Below are 21928 nucleotides of genomic sequence, written 5' to 3' on the forward strand. Positions count from 1 at the left end.
GCGCATACTAATACCACTTGTAGTGGTGGAGTATTAGACATATCAAAACCCTCACATTATTCCTATGAATCTCTTGAATTATTGTTAATTTTAAGGATAACTGTCACTATGAGTAGAGCGTTAACCAACTGTATAAATATTGCAGGTGACTTACAGGTTAATGATATGGACAATAACCATTCTATGAAAGATTCCTTCGAATAAAGAAGGATAGCACCACGAATCATTTTATTTATATTCCGTTGCAAACTTTGATAATGTAATAAGCTCCCATTGAGAGGGCATTAAAGAATTATTTGTATATTTTTTAATCTAATGAAATAATAAATACAATCAATTTTATTCTCGTGAATGTTTGCCTTCATAAATGTCATCTATACGAAAAAAATAAGGTGCGATTTTGAAAGCATCTAACTTTTACATTCTTAATATATGAAATTCTTGAGCACGAGTATGTACTCGGGTTGTGAAAATTCAGGGCGTTACACCTTCCAACACTACTAGAAATTCTTAGTAAAATAGTCTTAGTTCTTTGGTTTCTTTTAGATAACCTATAACTCTACTTATTGTTTTCAAGTGTTCAACACTTGGATTACTAGTAAACCTACTTAGTTTACTCACAGCGTATGCTATATCCGGTCTTGTGCATTGCATAGTATACATAAGACTACCTATAGCACTAGCATACTCTAGTTGTGCTACCGCTCTTCTATTATTTTATTTCAACTTGATACTTAGATCAAATGGAATTTTTACCTCTTTAAGCACAACCCCTACTATGTTTTTTTAACTTTGATACCTATACCTAATATTGCGTCCACTTATCAAAGATCCTTCCTTTTAAAAACTGTAGAGAGAAACTTCTCTGTTATAATTACATCTTCCATTTTGTTACTGATTATTAACATATCATTTACATACAAGCATATAATTATTGTATAATCATTATACACTTTTGAGTATATGCATTTATCAACAATGTTCTATGCAAAATCAAAATATAGAACTTTAGAATCAAATTTATCATGCCACTGTTTTGGTTCTTGTTTTAATCTATACAAAGACTTAATAAGTCTACACACTTTCCTTTTATTACCTGGTAGAACAAACCCTTCCAGTTGCAACGTGTATACATGTAGTGTCTCGATTTCATATAGCCAATTATACACACACCTAGATACACACACACACACACACACACACACACACACACACACACACACACATATATATATATATATATATATATCCACCTCAGAGGAATATAGTGAAAAATTAAACCGTATGAATTAGTATAACTGGTATGAGTAATTAAATTTCGGGGATAAAATTTTATTTAAGGGGGGTAGGTTGTAACACCCTGAACTTTTCAATACCTGAGTATTGAAAGTTCTTGAGTGTTACCATAAAATTTAACTTATTATGTACATATGTACAATACCAATCTAGCTATCCTAACCTTACATCTATTCTCCAACATGAATTTGACCATGAGAATAATATCCATTCATAGATCAAGTCATCTGTTCGTTGATTTTGAGATAAGATCATCATATACACAAGTATTCTCATTTATCCATCAAAACCAACCATTCAGTCAACTATTCACTGCTAAGTAAAGATATCTAACTATGATGACTGTTAATTTTGGTATCTATCGACTAAAGAAACCTCATGGGTAGTCATAGTAGGATATTTCCCTTCATATGAATGACTTGAATTGCCCAACATATAGACCAAGTGTAAAATATGAAGACCCCATTTTGTTAAGTTTTTCCTTAGGCAAGAAGTTATTCTGTCAAGGCTTACCAACTCCTTATAAATCTGGATCTTTCAATTTAACCACTTCCTTCCGTCCATCGACTATAAGGTTGTACAAAATTTACACCCCGATCTATGATCCTGCACTGTTGAAGGTTGAAGTCGGTTCCTTCTTTTTGGTACAAAAGGTAAAATTTTATATTTAGGTTTTTTCCACCATCGATCAACTACCAAAATTTATCCAACCGTTTGCCTATCCTGACTACACATTTTCTCTAAAATCGGGCCCTGATCATTAAGTGTGGACTCTTAATTAAGATCAAGTTCATTTTTACACTCATTAGGAGAATTTTCAAAATAGGCCAATCTAAATTTTGAATTACCAAGAAAATCATTTAACCTGGCTCTATTCGACGAGCCTGACGCAATAGATGAATTAAATTTAAAGAAAAATTATCAGAAAATGAAAAATTAGAGAAACCCAATTCAATTGGGATGTGAAACACACCCGTCTCACACGTCCACCCCTTTTAAAAAGGGTGTATGTTCCCCTCTCCTCTCACACGCCCAATCTCCCAACGCCCGAGGAGAGAGAGAGAGAGAGAGAGAGAGAGAGAGAGAGAGAGAGAGAAAGAAAGAAAGAGAAAGGGAAAGAGGAAAAAAAGAAGAAGAAGAAGCCTAGATGCCCTCTTCCTTCTCCACATGTATGGTGTCTCCCTCTTGCTCAAGAGATATCATGATTCATCTGGAAGCTTTTCATGTAAGCTTTTCTACATGGATATCTACCTAGGGTTTAGATCTAAGGCTAAGGTGAGGGATTCCTTTAAGCTTACAGTAATTTAAGTTGATATGTTTTATCTTGCCTTACTTTCATGTTACTATGATTATCTCTCTGCAATTGTTTAATTTACCACCAACGATTATTTATCCTTTGGGAATTATGGTTAAGGTATGACTTTAATTATGTGTAATCTTTATTAAGCTATGTGGAGTGATGAATAAAATCCTTGCCCTTGCCTTTACCAATTTTGTTAAGTTAGCCCTTGCTACTCTCTTTTTTGTTGAGTTAGCCCTTACTACTCTCCTCTTTTATTGAGTTAGCCCTTGCTACTCTCCTCTTTTGTTGAGTTAGCCATTTCTACTCTTCTCTTTTGTTAAGTTACCTTATTGCTACTCTTCTCCTTTATCATGTTAGCCTTATACTACCTCCCTTTAAGGCTTGGGCATGTGTCTTGGAATTCTAAAACTCCCATGATTCAAATTATTTCTCTATCAATGCAAGTGATGTGTTAGAGGTATCACAACTAGTGATTCAAATATTTATTGTGGACGTAATGCGTTACGGGTAGCGGTCCTCTTGGTCGGCACGTAATTCTATGTGTTGGTTGGCGTGGTGTACAATCGATGTAAGTAAATCACCTACGTGTTACATCACTTTTCAAGATTGGATGTCGCAAATTGTCACTCCATGAACACATCGTGTTACTTAAATCCCTTAACTACATTGTTGTATCTCCTTAGGTGTTCGCATAAAGCCACGTTAATGTTGGACTCGCTGGCGAATCTCCATAGTTATGGGATGCGGGCGAGTTAGGTTTTCTATGAATTATATTCCACATTGTGATGATCACTAAGTATGATGAGCAGCATGCATTTTACATTCGTGTATATATATTAGTTGCGCATACTGATACCCCTCGTAGTAGCGACGTACGAGATGTATCAGAACCCTTACATTATTCTTATGAATTTCTTTAATTATTTTTAATCTTAAAGGATAACCATCACTATGAGTAGGGCATTGACCCTCTCCAACCATACAGATGATGCAGGTGATGTATAGATTGAAGACCCCGAGGATCATCTCCTCATCGAAGATTATACTGAATGAATAAGAAGATAGTTTTCTGATTTAATTTTATATTTCCGCTACAAACATGATAATGTAATAAGCTTCCATTGAGAGGACACTTGATAATTCGTTGAATTCTTTTACTCTAATGAAATAATAAATACAGTCAATTTTATTCATGTGAATAGTTACTTTCATGAATGTAACTGGATATGATCTAAATGAAAAAAATAATAATAAGGTGTAATTTTTAAAGCATCCAACTTATACATTATTAACACCCAGAATGCTCGGGCACGAGTATATACTTGGGCTGTGATAATTTTGGGATGTTACAATACCTCCTCATCGACGTCACCATTCAAGAATGTTGTCTTCACATCCATTTGATAGATATAAAGATGATGTATAAATGCTAGAGCGAATAAAATCCTAATCAATGTTATTCTAGCCATTGGTGAATATGTGTCAAAATAGTCAATTCCTTCCTTCTATCGAAAACCTTTAGCAACTAATCTTGCCTTAGAAGTTTTTTTTTTTCAAAAGAAGGGTCGTGCCCTTATATCTTTGTTAAGAAGGAACAGACAAAGTACAAGCTAGATTTTCAGGTGGGCTCCACAAGAAAATAATTGGGCCTCACCTATCGTATCAGCTAAACAGATAACAAAAAAATAGAGTAGAAAAAACAAAAACTTCATGACTTGCACTATCCTCCTTGCAGAAAAAAATCTCCAAGACCGAAACTCCCCTACCAGCAGGACTTGGACATCCCCATTTCAATATAGATTGTTTATCCCAAGAGCTGCATGATGCTGCTGCTGCACCACTGAGAGGCAGAATCACCCAAGCCGTTATCTACTGAAATAAGTTCTCCTACCTAAAGCCCCTAGACTGAGCTGAGCACGCTGCCCAAACGCAAATGGGGATGGTGCTGCCCTGTCTGAAGATGTCGAAAAGACTCTTTGCACTCTCCATCTGGGGCTGGAAATCCTTAACAGTTGGCCTTCATTCACCCATGTATCTTTGCAACGGATCTTCATATTGGTGGAAATTGAGCATTAGTTTCTTTTCTTGAAACTCTTGCCTCAGACCCACCGGAGGTAGAAGTCCTCTCAAGTAGTGGGCATCTCTCTCTTTCTTAGAGAAGGCAAGCCCTTTGTTGTGGTGTGGGTCCCATAGTAATGTATACCACTAGAAAAGGACTAGAGCTATACAAATAACAGATAACTAATCTCTCTTAGCTAACTCACTGGGCCACTGAGAACTGAGGCCATAGCTACTCATGAGCCAGAATTCCTTAAGCATTAGGAATCAACGATTCTAAAAGGGATAGCAACCAAAACACCACTACAACTTTAATGGCCTGGAATTCATCCACATGCGATCCTCAAGCTTGCAATACATTCAACCACAAACATGACGGACCCCTACTCCATGACATGAACCCTCCAGCCAACAACATCAACCCTCCAACCATGACATCAACCCATGGCAACCGCACTCCACAGTGCAACAACGACCACTGCTTCACCACAACAATGAAAACAATAGACTTGGCAATTCCAACTATCTTAAGGTCATGATCAACCAACAAAAGAAAAACCAGTCACCCCGTTCTTCTGTTTGCTCCTTTTCTCTTCTACCTAGCAACCAGCGAACCATTTCCTACTGGGCTTCCACTACTTAGAGCTGCATTTCCATACCCAGTCCCTACCAAATTGATTCTAAACAGCCCTATTAGTCAGCATCTGAACTTTTTTCAAAATTACATCTAATCACTGGAAGCAAAGCAGAATCCCAAATGGACAGCTCTTGCAGCTAAAGGTTGCAATTGCGGATAGGGATCATCTAAGTAAACTGAACCTGACCACTCTTAACCCCACCCTATCTAAAAAAAGTGAACCCCGAGAAGGAGTGGGGAGTTCGAGGGAAGACCAAAACACAAGCCTTTACTGAGTATCGACTCCAAATTTGGCCAGCCCATCAGCCACTCTATTAGATTCTCTTGGTGAAAAGGAGATCCTCAAGTTGACCATTATTTTAAAAGATGAGATTCTGGCCCATACGTACCGAAATACCCAACCCGGGCTACTGTCCATGATGAGCAAATCCACCAAAGTCTTCGAGTCACTTTCCATGACGATTCTTGAATAACATCTCGTCACGGCCATGGATAGGCCCTCTAATAATGCCCTTACTTCAGTCTTGGAGTTTGTGCTGAAACCGTAGCCTGATGAGAAGGTGAAGAGAAAATTCCTGGTACTCCCTCTGCAAATCCCCCCACCCCCTGATGGCCGGGGTTCCCTCTGGCTACACCTTCCACATTAATTTTTGCCCAACCCTCATCTGGCCTAGACCACCTGACCACTGATGGCCCCTTGCCAAGGAGGTGACCAGGATTTATTCCCAACGCTTGAAGTGCTAGTTGTCGAGAAACAGTTTCGCTCTTCGAACTACCGAAATAGGGGCTAAGAAGCCGAGTCCATTGAAGCACCCTATAGATTGTGCGGTTTGCATTCACTAGCCTCCCTTCGAACCTTGAACTGTTCCTATCTAACTAGATTTCCCAAAAGATTAAACTAGGGAGGAGCCCTCGCAAAGAAAGGCAGAGTTGTTAGTTGACCCTGCCGCCCTCCATCAGTGATTAGCCCAAGCAAATGCGGACTAGGCTGGTAGAATGGGAAGGCTAAGGTGAATGCTAAAGAAGTTCCAAACTTACATCGCCTAGTTTTTTGAAATAAAGAGGTGGTCCAATGATTCAATTTCTGGCGTGTGATTGGAATCAGTTGGGCATCATTCACACTTAGACACCATACATATTCCTTTCCCTTTAACTAGTTTGTCCACCGGAATTGCTTTTTGAAGAGCCCTCCAAATGAGCAAAGATATTTTTGGTGGTAATTTGGAGTGCCACACCCATCTAGCCCACGACTATTTCTTTGATCCTTGCCTACACAGGTCCCAAGCCGTCTTAACGTTGAATTCACCTGAAGGAGACGCACACCACATGCACCTGTCGCTCCCTTCCATTATGCAAAAGACTTCTTCCGTGATGTGATCCCACACTTGTTGTGGCAGAATATCAAGAGTAGGAGAGTTGGGCCTGATTCCCTCTGGACCTAAGACATCCTTTACGTGTAAACCATGAAGATCTGGCGGAATATCTCCCATAACCCAAGTCTGAAGCGGGCCCAAACATGTCCAATCCATCATCCAAAAATTCACCTCTCATAGGTCGATTAACCACTTATAGTGTTGTCCAAAATGGGAAAATAAACCCTTATCTTATTCCAGAAGGGGGAGGGAGAGGGTGAACTGGTAGATGTACTATTCATCTCGTTTCTGAAGTCAGCGGCGTACTTTGCTCGGGTGAAGGCCCCCCATAGACTTTGAGGACTGTTGAATTTTGCAAGCTTCATCCTGAGGCTCTTTGTGATATCTTTTAGCTTTCTACAACCCAATCCCTCTTCCGCTTTAGGCAAGGACAACCATTTCCAACTCAACCAGTGTAGCTTCTTTCTGCCTGCCTCCCATCCCCATAGAAATTTTGTGAATATCTTCTTCAGAGATACATATTTGGTTATCTCCTTCTTCATATTCATCTATCAAAAGGACCGCTTCACGTTCTAATAAATCTTAGTTCCACCCGGATGAATTGTAAACTTAGATCGATCTACTTCCTTTGGTATATTTTCCCTTAATTCTGAAATATTTGGCACACACAGGCGGCTTCGATAAAGAATACCCTTATCCTTCCAAACCTTCAATTTAGATTTATCCTTTACCTATTATTTGATAATCATCTTTCTTAACAACCTTTCGTCATGCTCTTAAGCTTTTATAATTCTATCCTCTAATGTTTGCTTAATGATTATATTACCGTGATGGATACGGCATTCCTAAAGGTGTAATTTCATGTCAAACTCCTTCACAAAACCCAACATCTTCCATTCTCTAATCATAAGTCTAGCTATACTTTGTTGTTTGTATTGCTTCCTACTTAGTGCATCTGCTACCAAATGTTCTTGTGAGGATGATAAGATAATTAAAAATTGGCTTTTTCGTTGGCCCTGCCCGAAATCCTCCCCTGTACAGTTCTGATGTGCTTCACATCCTTTGAATATAAAGACTTTTGAAAAAGAAAAAGAAAAAAAAAAGAAAAAAATGAAGATGATTGTGGGGGAAATAGGTGGAGAGGCTTGTGTTGGTGCTAGTCAGTGTCTTAGTAATTTTGTATGGGTTAACCACTGGTGCTAGCTGGGTGCTGCTGGGTTTCTATTTGTGATCCAGAAGTGTTGCTGCTAGTTGGAGTTTTTCTATCACTTACTGTCCAATTTGGGCCAACTAATATTGCCTCTTTTCCTGATCCAATTTAGTTGGGTTTTTGCAACTGTGTTGTGGTTAAAGAGGCAATGTTTTTATATAGTTTTTCTATTTTTGTTGAGAGGCTATATTTTAGAGGCTAAGTTTTCTTGTTATTTTTTGTTTTGGGTTGTATGGCAAAGGTAGACAATAGGTGAGGCTCATCTCTTTTTGTGGCAAAAAAAAAAAGAGTATAATTCAAAATTGTAATCCTTTAAGAAATTCACCAATCTTCTCTATCTCATGTTCAAATCCTTTTGTGGAAATAAATATCCGAAGCTCTTGTGATCAGTTGTAACGACCCTAGTTCTTGTAGCTAGTGGTATATGTTTGTACACACAAACAACCTTTGTAGGAAAATAATGAATGCTTAAAATCACCACAAATTATATTATCATCGTCCATAATCATGGTAAAAGTACTGAATTTCGGGGACAAAATTCTCTTCAAGAGGGATAGATTGTAACACCCCATATTTTTCAGTACTCGGGTGTTACCATGTAACCTAATATAGTTAGATATTCACATTCATTCTAGTCTAAGTTCGACTATCGAAAACAGTCCCCACCCATATATTAAGTCATCCATCCATTGATATTCAAAATGAACCATCATATTATCAGCGGAACCCATCTTTTAGAGCATGCGATCACCTTGTTAAACAAATAGAACCATACCCCAACATTTTAGGACACGAATCATAAAATCCACTATTCACTGGGTTTACAATGCCTTGTTGGATGATCCATCCTTTGAAAACATGAATCAAATTATTTGGCCTCATATTCAATGCCTGGATCACACCTAAACATTCTTTAAGACCCTTAGGATTGTTGGAAGAGATTACCATCCATAAATCAAGTGAGCTGTCGATTAATTTTAAAGATGTATCATCACACCTTAGTGAAATTAATGTCAAACCTAAAAGGACATAAGTATGGTAAATTGACTACGACGAAATTTCAAGTAATTCTCTATTTGAACAATTGAACCGTGCATTATTAAGTTTCGGGGCCCAAACCAACAAATTCATCGTTCATCGGGTCCATGACTCAATGTGGGATGATTTAACACTTGATTACGTGACTTAGCCACTAGATTTGGAAAGCCGCTGTAAAAATCTATCCATATTAGCTTGGGGACTTTAAAAGCATATGTGATGATATCGAGAAATGATCTGACCGTTGATTATTGGTAATCATAAGTGAAGCCCATAAAAATCAAGTTATATGGTCCACCTGAGCATTAGACCTGCCGCAGCGCAACTCAAGTGTCCTATCTAAGCATGTGGAAGTGAATGGACAGTCTGGATTATACATAGCATCATTGTGGACCCCACGAGTAACATGAGTATGCACGAACATTGCGTGCACTCGTGGTGCACCATACTTAGAGTCGGGTCAAACTAGGTTTGACCCGATGGTTTCCCGAAGAACGAAAACCTTCTTCTCTCTTTCTCCGTTTTCCTACCAAAGCCATTTAAACTAGCTAGTTTGTGCGTGATTTATGGCCCACCTCATGTTCCATCATCAAGATCTGAACCGTTAATCTGGTTCGGAAGGTTAGTCTAACCAAAACTCAACTCTTCCCACACATGGAAGCACGTGTGTATTTACATGATCACTAGCACAAATCGGTTATGTGCGGTTGTTTTTCCAAAAATGAAAAGCTCTATTTCTTCTCTTGTTTGCCAGGCTGGCAACCCTAGCCTCCTACATCCTTGGCCATTAGATGAACACCATCTAAACCATTCGTCTTAGGGCAACCAACGTTGCTTCTCTCTGTTGCTAGGGAAGCTTCGAGGGAATCTTTTCTATTAGACAGGTGGCACTACCCCAGCCACTCCCTACCTTCTGAAAGCTTTCCAGTCCATCACAAGCGTCGATTTTAGGGCTTCTTATAGCCTCATGAGTGGCGATTACAAATTCTCATGAGAGAACTCGATGTCACGAGAAAGCCACAGCAACTCGAAAACTCGCGCATTGCGGGATTTCTGTGATATTCTTCCAAAAGGTGGACCCCACAATGATCATTGATCAAATCCACACCATCCATTGACATCAGATCACCGGATCAGCCACCGGTTGGGAAACTGCCATTGTCGAGGAGGTCATCTTCCCCATTAATTGGAAAAACCCACCATTTGGTGATGGATCCATGTCATGATCAAGGTCGTTCATCTAGTGGGCCATGTTCCCAAAACATCATTCGTAACGTTAGATTATAGCCACGCAAGCTAGTTTAAACTACATCTGAACTAAGATGGGTGTGTCGTCTGTTAATCATTCCAACCTAACCGTAACTAATCTAAAGATTAGTTAGCATTGGAATCCTCTAGAAGAGGATTAATACACTCTATAAAAGGTTGCCATTTAGGGCAACATTTTCCAAGAAAGGAAATATTAAAAGAGAGGAAAGAAAGCGCCGTTTTCCTTGCCGCATCTGGTTGGGTTGCGACTCGGAGCGAGTCGTGCATTCAGCACAGGTTTAGGCCGAGTCCAGGACCCCACCTGGTCATTTCAACAAGGAAAGAAGAAGGAGAAGAAGAGAGATAGAAAGAGAAGAAAGAAAAATGTTGTTTCTGCCTCCCACATTAGCTGAGTCAGTCCGAGTCTAGGCGAGTCATGTTGAGTCTAGTTGGTGGACATTAGCTACAGAAAGCAAGAAGAAAGCGAGGAAAGAAAGGAGAAGAAGAATGGAAGCAAAAGGAGAATCGAGAGAGAGAGAGAGAGAGAGAGCAGGACTGCTTGCATTCATGCCGCACCGAGCTACCGCGCTAGGTAACTCGAATCTGGCTTGGCTTTCCTTTGAGTCCGCAAGTTCGGGCAAGTCCATATCCTTTAGGTCGAGCGACGAGAGAAAGAGAGGGAGAAGTGGAAGAGAAAGGAAGAAGATTGTGCATGTGGTGGCTGCTCACCACACAAGCTCAACTCGAGCGAGTCGAGGAGCTGAGTTGGACTGAGTCTGGGTTGGCTTGGTTCGAGTATTGCTGGAATTCTAGCAAAGAATGAGAGAAAGAGAGAATGAAAGAAGAAAAAGAAAAGAAGAGGAGAGGTTGGACGAGTCACTAAGTCGACTCGGTTCGATACCGAGTTAGGTCTCTAACTCACTGACTGGTCAGGTATAGACCTTGCTAGAAATTCTCAGCAGAAGAAGAAAAGAAAGAAAAGAGAAAGGAGAAAATGAGAAGAAAAGAAGAAGAGAGAAACTAGGAAGAATATGGGATATTGATTCGAGTTGACTCAACCGAGTGAACATAGGTGAGTTGTTTTTCATTCCTTTCACAAATCAAATTCATCACTAATTACCTTTATTATTATTAATATCATTTGAAATTAGTGGTTAGTATCATTTACTACTATTGTTTAGAATTATAATTGATGTTATAAATTTATATTAGAGGGTTTTATTAACTAGTATTATTATCATCAATGATTATAACCTCTACTACTAATCTTTGTCTGTTGTGCAACTTAGATTTTAGAATTTCTAAAATGGCTAACCTTAAACGTAGGTTAGAGACCAAAACTGAGGTTAAAGATCTTAACCATGATGGTGTGTGGAAGTTAGATCTAACCCGTTCGAGTTGGATTCATGCATTGGAGTGTTCATGTTGCAATCACCTAACTTAAAGGTGATGATTACCCTTCAAGCTTTGCTACATTATGATAGTTAGCATTGTTCATTTATATTAATTGATTGCTTAATATAGTATTAAGAGAAAATAATGATAAATGTTAATCTCTACATGTGTAATTATTTACAAATGATTGATGATTGGACTTTAATTCAATTATACGAACATGCTATGGATCTCAATTACCACTGTTTAGGTTAAGATGAACATTTTAAACATACAAGTTCTATTCAGATTGTACGTGGCTTATTTTACCACTTGCGATTACCTTATAGTGTTTTGGGAGGTCCTCAAACTAGTGGTCATTTATCCTGATAAGATTAAATAGAATGTCTATTGTGGAATTACCATCTTTTGGGTCATTTTTACCGAAGGCTTTTAGGGGATAATCCCATTTTTATCGCATCCTTGGGATGAACTATTTGTCCTTGTAGTTTTGATAGAATATTTGCCTACGTGGCTTTGACGGACTATTTTTGTACGATCTTACGATGGTAAGTTCCACTTGTTAGACAATGAATGGCCGTTAATTGAAAAGGTTACCCTTAAAACACTATACGTATTAGTCTCATGAGCCAGGGATGGTAGAATGTGATACTATGCCTAAACTGTTGGCCTATGCTGGGTGACAAATCCCCCATAATGACCTTTGAGCTTTCATAAAATGGTTGTTTGAAATTGGAATAAAATGGTTAGGCTAATCATGCATCTTCATTGCATACAAACTTTACCGGGTAGTCGATACAAGATACGGAGTTTTCTTGGGTCATTACGGGCTGTACTGTAGAGTATTTTACCTGATGATCCTAAGTTTTCGTTGCGTGCATTCGACTACCTTGAGCTATCTGGCTTTTCCGGGTGTTTAGCTTTCCTTGGACGTATCATAGAATACTCTTCCAGGAAGCTAGGTCACCTTGGGTGTCCACATTGCATAGTCTTTTCCAGGTGGCTAGTTCTCGTAGGGCATACGTTTGAGTACTTTCCAGGTAGCTAGTCTCCTTGGGTGACTTTTTACCAGCTGGATGTGCATCCCCAGGTCTGTAAGCATGTGCATGTATCCATATAATTAAACAAGATTATCTTGTGGAACTTATTTAATAAACGCGTATCTAATGAACCTTATCTGATTACTATGACAATCATTGTGAAATATTTATTTTATATTGTTCCTGATAACTATATTTAATTATCTTGATGATACGATAAATCTTGGAGGGTATACCTCACTAGGATAGCCATTGACGCTATCAAACCGTAGTCTGTGTGCAGGATATATGGATGATGTATGGGTTGTCTCTGGTGTTTCACATGGAAGGATCGATGACTATGCAACTCTAGTTTATAGTCTACTTTTATTATTTATTTGTTCAATTTTTATTTTTTTTAGTTTTGAGACATTGGTTTGTATAAGTTTACGGGCAACCACTTGAATATTTGATTTTGTATATTCGGAATCCCTCTTATACTTGATTTGTTTCTATTCCGTTAGTTTACCAACTCTGATAAAGAAAAGAAATGTACGTGATATTTGAGCCACCGTCAAAGGTTAACATTTAGGTTTTTGGAAAACGAGTTATGTACTTGAGTTCCGAAAACCGAGTTGTTACATTAGTAAACAAATCGAATCGCTTGTCATATAAATAGTGTTGTCAAATCTTAATAGCAAAAACTATGGCAGCTATCTCCAAGTCATGAGTTAGATAATCGCGCTCATGATTCTTCAATTGCGGCGATGCATAAGATATTACTTGCATCAGTACACAATCGAGTCCCAAATTTGACACATCGATATAAACAACAAATTTCAATCCCTTACATGGAAGGGTAAGGATAGACGTCAAGTTAATAATCATTTCAATTTAACGAATGCTTCCTCACATTTCTTCATACATTTGAATGACACACTCTTTCACGTTAAACTTGTTTGTTTGTTTTTTTTTTTCTCCGAGTTGTTCAAATTCAGACATGTTCTTAGGGAGGGGAACAGCCCGGCGAATGGGATGGCCCGCTTGAGGTTTGAGCTACAACTTTCCTTCATAGCCCATCATGTGTCAAAGCTCCCCCCTGTGATTAGAGGCTCAATTCATTCGATGACAGAGGCTGAGTCAATTGTGTTGTAGCATGCACAGGAAAATCTGAAGCACGCCTATCTCCAAGAGGAGATTTTCTGGAAACAGAAATCCCGTATAGCCTAGCTGTCTGAAGGAGAAAGAAACACTCAATTTTTTCACAAATCTGTCCTTAACAAGCGTAAAAATCTGCCCATTAAAAGTCTAAAGAGGCCCTCTGGGGAGCTTCTCGAGAAGGTCGAAGATATTGGAGACGAAGCGGTCCGATACTTCCATAATCTGTTTTCTGCGGAAGGCATGCATCAAATCCAACAGTAACATCCTCAATTGCATCCTGAAATTGGTAACAGATTAGATGAACATGGGCCTCATGAGACCCCTCACGTTGGAGGAAGTCAAGGGAGTGGCCACTTCCATTCCTTTGGATAGCGCTCCTGGGCCGGATGGTTTTGGAGGAGCCTTCTTCTCGTCATGCTGGGATGTTATTAGCACTGATCTTTTTGAGGCAGCTAAAGAATTCCTTCTTGGAGGCCCGATTCCCAGAGCTTTCCAATGTACCCATATTTGCCTCATCCCTAAAAAAAAGAAATCCGGAGTACATTGACTACAAGCCTATTAGCCTATGCAATTGCATTATGAAGGTATGTTCCTAGATTTTGGCGTCTAGAATTGCAGGCATTCTTCCACAGCTGATTTTAGAGGAGTAAGGAGCGTTTGTTAAGGATAGATCAATTACGGAGAACATATCCATTTCAAGGGATATGGCTTATGAGATTGACCGGAAAGTATATGGCGGTAATATGATTATAAAGCTTGATATGGAAAAGGCTTACGATTGCTTGGATTGACACTTCATCACCCAAGTTCTGCAAAAATTCGGGTTCAATTCCCAATGGATAGCTTAGCTTCAGTGTTGCTGGAGTGATGTTTGGTTCTCTATTCTTATAAATGGCAGAAGTTTTGGATTCTTTCAAGCAGGGAGAGGGCTAAGGTAAGGAGACCCGCTCTCCCCATCAATCTTCATCCTAACAGCCGACGTTTTCAGGAGGGCCATCTCCTATCTATTCTCTTCTGAAAAATGCCAGGCCTTCAAGCTCCCTCAAAAAAAAAAAAAAAAAAGTGGGTCTCGGCACAGTTCTTGTGGCCCCTCATTATTAGGCCAAATCCTAGTATATCGTTCATCTGTGTGTATTTCCCTTTTATGATAGGTCTCTGCCTAAGCTTGCTCACCTGGCCTTGACTAGAAAGTATTGTAAAGGTTCGTTTTCATGAAATATACTCCCCATCCATTTGGGGATTTTTATTTTTTATTTTTTATTTTAAAAAAAAAACATGTTTTTTTTTTTTTTTCAAAAAGGTGGGAGCACACCACCTGAAACTGTGTTGATTGGAAAATTGTTTGTACATCCAAATAGGTGGGCACTATAAAAAAAGAGACGTGCCACACCTAACATAATATAACCATATACAACACTAAAAATCCAAAAACTTGAAAAAAAAGGACTAAACCTATACAGAGAACAGATAACTTATCTCACTGGGTCACTAAAACCAGAAGCCACAACTGCTTTTAAGCCAATAGATGTAAACCTCAGGAACCATAGCTTCCATGAAGGGCATCAACTAACATAAAAGAAATCTTCAAAAAGTCATTGATAAATCTCCTATAGTACTATCCGGCAAGCCTAAGGAAACTCTTGATATCAGATATAGTCGTGAATTGCTCCCATTGAACTACCACTTCAACCTTTGTCAAATCCATTACTAATCTGTCCTTTGTGAGAACATCGCGAGGAATTTCACACTCTTATTCCAAAATTTGCACTTTGAGAACTTAGCGTACAATTGGTTTTCTTTAAAGGTTTGTAGCATTGTTCTTAGGTGCTTCTCATGATCTTCACCCATCTTGGAATAAATCAATATATATGCCATCAATGAATATGATCATGAACTGGTCTAGATACGACTGAAATATAATGTTCATCATAATCATGAATACAGCTAGTGCATTAGTCAGGACAAAGGGCATAACTAGAAACTCATAGTGTACATACCATGTCCGGAAAATCATCTTATAAATGTCTTCTTCCTTGATCTGCAGATGATGATATTCTGACATTAAGTCAATGTTAGAAAAATAGAAAGCCCATTTCAACTGATTGAATAAATCGTCGATACGTAGGAGTGGGTATTTATTATTAATCATCACTTCATTTAATCATCGATAATCTATACATAGCCACATATCCCATCCTTCATCTTCATGAATAGCACTAGTGCTCCCCATAGTGATGTACTTGGTCAAATAAAACATTAGTCTTTTAGTCCTTTTAACTACTGAGCCCTTTAGCTCTACTGGTGCCATACAATAGGGATGTATTGATATGGCATTGTTCCTGGTATAAGGTTAATACTAAAATCCACTTCTCTTTTATGCAGCAATTCAGGGATATCTTGAAAAGCCTCTAGATAATTTTTCACAATTGAAATTTGTTCTATCGTTAATTTTTGGTGATTCTCCGTATTTTAGCACTATGATGCATTTTAGTACTCCCTTCGTCCCTCTATCACTCTCGAATTTGAAAATGCTCTCCTTGGGATAGAGAAAGTCATTGTCTTGGGATGGCAATCAATTTTAACATGATAGGTAGTAAGTCAATCCATTCCTAGAATAATATCATACCCCTCCATCTCAATCACGACTACATCTACTCGCATTGGGGTTCCTTCAATTTCCATTCTACAAGATTAATTTACAAATTCTATCTAAGGTTACAGTCTTTCCTGCAGGTGATTTTATCGAAATTGGTTTACTAAGAGTTACAAATTTCATGCTTAACCATTCGACAACCACAATTTCAATAAAAGACAATAATAAAGCTCCAAAATCAAACAATATGATAATGGATTGGTCATGGAAGATGGTTATACCTTTGATAATGTTGTTATTTGCTTCAAGTTCTCCAGTAAGGGTGACGGCGTAACTCAAGTATAAGAGTGCACACTCAGTATCCAAAGTACAGGGCATGACAATTTCCATATTTTGTTGTATAAACTTTGAAAAGTTAAGAGACAAATTTTTTATTTCACAGTATTGTTCACGTGACATCCACTAACGTTGCTTCCTTGTTCATCATACAATTGAAGCTTCAGCCGATACAAAACTCAAGTATCTGACACCATGTGATCGGTGCTATGGAGTGGTAATCTCCTGACAAAACTCAATTTATTTTATTTTATTTTATTTTCATTATTTTTATTATTTTTTTTTGGGTAATTAGCTTGTTAGTACACACTCCACTGTTAGCCACCCCCACTAGGGAATCGATACCATGACCCATCCATTAGACAAATACATGGTTGAGAGGACAAGTTAAAAATAAAAAGTGTAATCTAGAGAATGGATCTCATGCATCCCAAATTAACTGTACGTCACAAAAATCAGAGTGATCCTTGATTTAGTGCGCCATAATGCAAACAGTAACTCATTGGAATTGAGACAACCCGTTATTTTTATGTGGCCCACATTAATGATTATACAAAATCTAATTCAACCATGAGGTACACTAAGATTTATATATAAAGACAAAATCAAGCCCAAGAGTGGTGAATGGTGAACGCTGTCCTGTACTCTTTTCAACTGCGTTTCACTAGAATCAACAATTGACAGAGGATTTGACATATACATATCACATGGGAATGGGACACTTCGAATTTTGATGGGGTGAACCAGGACACTGATTACAATGCTGAGGCAGGCGACTCAATCCCCAGGCGCCCCCAAAATCTATAGGCCCCACCACTATGTATATGTTCTATCCACCCCATCTATCCATTCTGGATCATTATTTTAGGTGACATGAAGCATATCCAAATCTTAGGTGGATCACATTGGTGGAAATATTGGTGATTGAACACCCGCCCTTATAGAACTTCTAGGGCTCAAGTAGTAATTTTTCTAGGTCACACAGCTTGAGTATCAAGCTAATGTTTGTATTTTCCTTTCATATAGGTCTGCGTGACCTAATTAACAGGTTAGATGGCAAATAAATATTATTTTTGGGCCCATGTCGTTTTGAATGGTAGGCGCGCGGTTAGGATCTAGGAGTCCCGGTGCCGGTTTTCCTCTGCCACCGCTAGGAGGTGTTTTTAGGTTCCGGCTTTGCGGTAGGTTCCTTTCCAGGTCCTTTTCTCCTGGGAAACCGATTTATGTATATCCAAGTTGTAAAGGTTTTGCAATATGAAATGGAAAGCTTTAAAAAAAAAATTAATTAATTAATTAAAATAAATAAATAATAACAATAATAATAATAATAATAATAATAATAATCATAAGAATAATAAATTCCACTATTTTTCTATTATGGAGTGCACCTGATATCTTGATATCTGGATCTTTCTCATTTTTTGGCTCAACCCTAAATAATTATTCACGAAGAATGGACAGTGTGGATCAAGTAGAGACATCACTATGGGGCCCACAGCATGGTCAGTGGATTATGCATGGATCACCGGTAGATATGCTCGTTTGAATTTATTTCAAAAGGAGTAAAATCATCTTTTCATAAGACAACGGCACCAGTCAAGTCGTTAGCAATTTGTTAGTCAAATTCTAATTAAGCGGGCTTTTATTTTTCTTTTTTATTTTTTATTTTATACCATATATTGAAATGTTAAGCAGGTGCTTGGGAAGAATTTAAAAGCAAGCCGTTTCTTGATGATAGCCCAAAACTTAGGCGGCTGTATAACAAAAACTCATAAATAAATGGTAAGACTTTAATAAATGTGTTTACATCGTATGAATACATGCATGAAATGAGGTATCATCATCTTATGTGTTTACAAACTTTAATTCACATCATACACAGAAGCTTGAGCAGACAAAAGGTCAGTTTGTTATATTGCCGGTCTTCGACACATGCACCCAAGTAGTCATCAATGAAACCATCAAGACCCTTCATCTTCATGGCCCACTTCTCTAACAGCGGTATCTATGCGTATCAAATGGATGATGATAGTATAGATCTAGGTGGTGCAACACGGACATTGACTGCATAGTTCTTTACCGTTAGTGGGCAGCTACCACCACCACGTCCAGGTCCGTTGGTGCACCCCGAAGGTCCCGATGGCCGCACGGGACCTTTCTGGAGAGCCTGTATCATGACAATCCCATTCTTCGATCCACACCCTCCGTAGAACGGCCTCGATGCATCGAGGGGGCCAAAGCTGGAGATCAAAAAGATAAAAATGACGGATGTGATTGGTAAGATTCTATTGGGACTCATGTCTGGCAAGAAGAAGAGATTGGTTTTGATGTGGGGTTTGGAGATTTTGGCGAGGAAATATTGGAGGGTGGAAGGTTTATATATATAGGCGGGCCATGTAGAATTCAGGACGTGAGTTTGGAGTTAGTTTGACGGTGACTCGGTAAGGTTTCAAAATTCACGGGAGCCGTGCTTGAACCTGGAGTTTGACTGCTAACACGCGGGGCGACGACCAGAACCGGTATTAGCTTTATTTTTGCCCGATTCGAAGCTTGAGTTGTCACTAAAGACGTGGATAGGTGTCCTGATGCCGGATTAACTTGTAGGTGGGCCCATGGTTTTGTGATCCAAACCGTTAATACGTTGGGTGTCACGTTAGATGAAGAATGACCCAATATTTATACAGATTAAGAGATCTTGGCATTCTACTGCATATTTTTCGGCCATTGTCGTTTTATTCTTGATTGTTTATGCGTTTGGTCATTCCTTTATGTAATAAAGAAGGGTCAGCGATTTGGATGGATGCGGATGGTGACCCTGCCACCATGGAATTTGTGGAGACCACTGTGATGTATGTGTTTGGAGTGTTGGATTGTATTGGATGAAGTCACAGGAAAATTCTAAGCTGTCGCTTTTCATCGGTTCATGTCACCACCGATGTCATCAGCTACAAAATACATGGATTTTCTCTCTCCGGATTAGATTGGGTACAACATGTGGAGCTTTTCTGAGTCATGATTTGTGAATTGAAATCTCAAGTGGACCAAACCACAAGAAACGGTGGGAATTGGACGCCTTGCATTGAAAGAACTTCTTTAAGGGTACAGAAGGATCTAATTAAGATGATATTTCTGTTTTCCCTTTATCCATATCTTTGTGATCTTATGAATAAGTTAGAAGGCAAATAAAGCTCACAGTTGGCCCTAGTAAGGTTCAATGGTAGTTTGTTGAATCCCCACTTCTTTTTATAGTGTGTGTTGCGCAGCACGCCAACAACGCAGTGAACTGAGATCCAATCTCTGGTCTCACCCATAAACGATAAACAAGAAGAAATATAAACTAGAAAAAGAATTAAAGCATTCCAAACAAACCACAAGACAAGATATACGTGGAAAAACCCCAACAAGGGTAAAAAACCACGGATGCAAACTTCCACTATGAAGAAAAACGAAGATTACAAGGCAATATACTAACCTCTCCCTTGGAAGTACAGAAAAAACCCTTTGCCTACGCCTTAGAATTATTTCCCATCACCTAGAAAAGCTTTCTCATTACCCTAGAAAAGCCCTAGGGACACCTATTTATAATTTAGGCAACTCCCCTTTCGCACCTCTGCGAAAACCACCTCAAATTTCCGCAGTCTATATCAAATCCGAACTCAAATCGGCGTAAGCTCGACTGGTCGTGCGGAGTCTTCGACTGGTCGAGAGGCACCCTCGACAGATCGAGCACATCCCACGACTGGTTGAACACCTTGGAACCCAAAATCCCAACTCACTAGACTTTGAGTCGAGCCAGTCCACGACTGGTCAAGTGGGCTACTCGATCGGTCGAGCAGGGCACTTGACTGGTCAAGCGGCCCCAAGATGTGGCTCTACATCTCAACAATCTCCCACTTAGAGACACATTATCATAAACTTTCGTCTTCTACATCCGGAGTGCACCACCTCCCCGTCTTCAAGCCTTAAGACCAATCAGAGCTGAGCAGAGTTTCAGCTTCTCCCATGTGACCGCCTTGGTCAGCATATCCACAGGATTCTCACATGTATGAATCTTCTCTAGAGCAATTGATCTATCCTCCAGTGACGAACATATGAAGTGATATCTGATGTCAATATGCTTGGTCCTTGAATGAAATGCTGAATTCTTAGCTAAGTGTATTGCACTCTGACTGTCACTGTATAGCTTGCAATCTGCTTGCTTCTTATCCAATTCTTCCATGAAACCTTGCATCCACACCATCTCCTTGCACGTTTCTGTAACCGCAACATATTCTTCTTTCGTTGTACTGATAGATACTATCTTCTGTAACTGAGAGACCCAACTGACTGCAGCATTATTTAGAGAAAAATTATAACCTGCAGTGCTTCTTCTACTATCAATATCTCCTACAAAATCTGAATCCACGTAGCCTTGTAACTTGATTTCTGATCCTCCATAACACAGCCCTACATCCTTAGTACCTACTAGGTATCTAAGGATCCACTTCACATCTTCCCAATGTTCCTTCCCGGGGTTATTCATGAACCTGCTGACAACTCTTACTGCTTGAGCAATATCTGGCCTCGTGCTCACCATAGCATACATGAGACTCTCAATAGCTGACGCGTATAAGACTTTAGCCATGTAGTCCCGTTCCTCTTATGTCTTTACCCCTTACTCCTTAAATAGCTTGAAGTGGTTGGCTAATGGAGTACTAACCGGCTTAGCACATCCTATATTGAATCGATCAAGTACCTTGGCTATATACTTTACCTGTGAAAAAACCAGTTTCTTCTTTTCCCTATCACGCTTTATCCACATGCTAAAGATTTGTTTTGCAGCTCCTAAATCCTTCATGGCAAATTCTCTAGGCAGTTGTCTTTTGAGATCTAAGATGTCCTTCATGCTTGAACCGGCCATAAGCATATCATCAACATACAGAAGAAGGATGATGGGATCCACTTCACATCTTCCCAATGTTCCTTCTCGGGGTTATTCATGAACCTGCTGACAACTTCCACTGCTTGAGCAATGTCTGGCCTCGTGCTCACCATAGCATACATGAGACTCTCAATAGCTGACGCGTATAGGACTTTAGCCATGTAGTCTCGTTCCTCCTATGTCTTTGCCCCTTACTCCTTAAATAGCTTGAAGTGGTTGGCTAATGGAGTGCTAACCGGCTTAGCACATCCTATATTGAATCGATCAAGTACCTTGGCTATATACTCTACCTGTGAAAAAATCAGTTTCTTCTTTTCCCTGTCACGCTTTATCCTCATGC

This window comes from Magnolia sinica, chromosome 6, assembly GCF_029962835.1.
Source record: "Magnolia sinica isolate HGM2019 chromosome 6, MsV1, whole genome shotgun sequence".
Classification (NCBI taxonomy): Eukaryota; Viridiplantae; Streptophyta; class Magnoliopsida; order Magnoliales; family Magnoliaceae; genus Magnolia; species Magnolia sinica.